Source organism: Pteropus vampyrus, unplaced genomic scaffold, assembly GCF_000151845.1.
Source record: "Pteropus vampyrus isolate Shadow unplaced genomic scaffold, Pvam_2.0 Scaffold319, whole genome shotgun sequence".
NCBI lineage: Eukaryota > Metazoa > Chordata > Mammalia > Chiroptera > Pteropodidae > Pteropus > Pteropus vampyrus.
Genome location: NW_011889100.1, coordinates 1,269,932 through 1,272,023, shown reverse-complemented (window position 1 = coordinate 1,272,023; position 2,092 = coordinate 1,269,932).

Below are 2,092 nucleotides of genomic sequence, written 5' to 3'. Positions count from 1 at the left end.
TTTTTTTTTTTCTTTTATAATGTTGCTCTCCAAACATGGAAGGGACACCTGCGACATACCAAATTGGCGTTAGTCTTCATCTTAATCTCCTAAAACTGTTCAAACATACACACAAAAACCCCCAACGCCTCAAGGAACCCTTGTGTCCATGTAGGTCTGTAGCGGTATCTTACTGTTGTTCTAAGTTGTATTTCCCTAATGGCGTATGATGTGGAGCATCTTTTCATATGTTTATTTGTTGTCTGTATATTTTCATTGGTATTTTGTCCATTTTTTCATCGTGTTGTTTGTTTTCTTATTGAAGTTTTAAAAGTTTGAGTTTAAGAGTTCGAAGTTGAGTTTAAAGTGTTCTTGGTACATTTTGCATAATAGTCCTTGTTCATGTATCATGCCTTTGGTGTTTTACTTATCGCCATATCCAAACTCATCCCATTTTGAGTTTTATGTGTGTGTGAGGATTATAAGTTCTGTGTCTAGATTCATTCTTTTTTTTTTCATGTGATGTTTTTCCAGCACCATTTATTGAAAAGACTGTCTTTCTTCCATTGTATTACTTTCGCTCCTTTGTCAAAGATCAGTTGACTATATTTATGGGATGTATTTCTGTTCCACGGATCTATTATCTATTCTTTTGCCAATAGCAAACTGTCTTCATTACATAGATTTACAATAAATCTTAACGTTGGTAGTGTCTATCCTATAATTTTGCTTCTCACCTTCAACATCGTGTTGGTTGTTCTGGGTCCTTGCCTCTCCATATAAATGTTAGAATCTGGTTTCTTTTGATATCCACAAAATAACTTGCTGTGATTTTGATTAGGATTGCACTGAATGTATAGATCGAGTTGGGCAGACCTGACATCTTGACAATCCTGTGTCTTCATATCCATGAACATGGACTATCTCTTTACTTTCTTAGGTACAATTTAATTTTGTTTATCAGAGTCCGTAGCTTTCCTCAGGTATATCTTATACATATTTTGTTAGATGTATACGTAAGTATTTCCTTTTGGTAGGTGCTATTATAAATAGTGTCGTCCTTTTAATTTTAAATCCACCTGTTTGCTGCTGGTGTATAGAAAGGTGACTGACTCTTGCATATTAACCTCGTATCCTGCGCTTTGCTATATAACTCCTTATTCGTACCAGTTGGGATTTTTGTCGATTCTTGCAGATTTTCTACACAGAGGACCATGTCACCGGTGAATGGCGGTTTATTTCTTCTTTCCCCATCTGTATACCTTTAATTCACTTTTCCTGACGTATCGTGGTAGCTAGAACTTCCAGTACCACGTCAAAAGCAGTGAGAGAGGACGTCCTTGCCTAGTACCCGATCTTAGGGCAGCTTTGAGCTTCTCACCAAGTTAATTTTGTATCCTTCCGTTTTTCAGTGGTGATTTCTACCACTTAGAAATTATTTTTTTCCCACATTTAACACATACATTCCACGAGTCCGCATTTTCCTTTATATATTACAGATTTTGTGTTACTCTTAAAAATCTCTCCTGGTGCAATGAACTAACAAGTACGTTTTTAGGGCCGTTGATTGCATTTGTAGTTTTAAGACTGCATGTATGTGACAAAACTCATTGACTTGTATGTTGAAAATTAGTGAATTTGATTGTGCATAAATGACACAGCAATAAAATTGATTTTGAAATTTAAAAAATAAGGACTTATTCATATATATGTGGGTGGGTGGGTGTGCGTGCGCGTGCAAGTCTGTTTAAACCGAAGGAGGAGTCGAGTGGAGACGGAAGAGGAGGGTGGGGAACGGGGAGCACGGGAGAGGGGGGACGGGGGCGGGAAAGGAGGACCCCTCTGTCTCCTGGCCATGCCTGGAGGGCAGAGTTAGACAGCTGAAGGGGGCCAGGACTTAAATAGAAATGCGCACAATTGATTCTGCTTCGGGACCTTGGTTAAGAGAGAAAACAAAGACTTAGAGAGAAATGTAGACTTACAAAGATACAAATTTATCTCTCCTGACCCTCGACTCTGTCCTCTCTCCCCTGAGGCCTCTGCAGCCACCAGCAGAGGAGAGAAGAGAAAAATGTCGACAAAAACAGGAAACGAAATCGGTCTAGTCCACGTT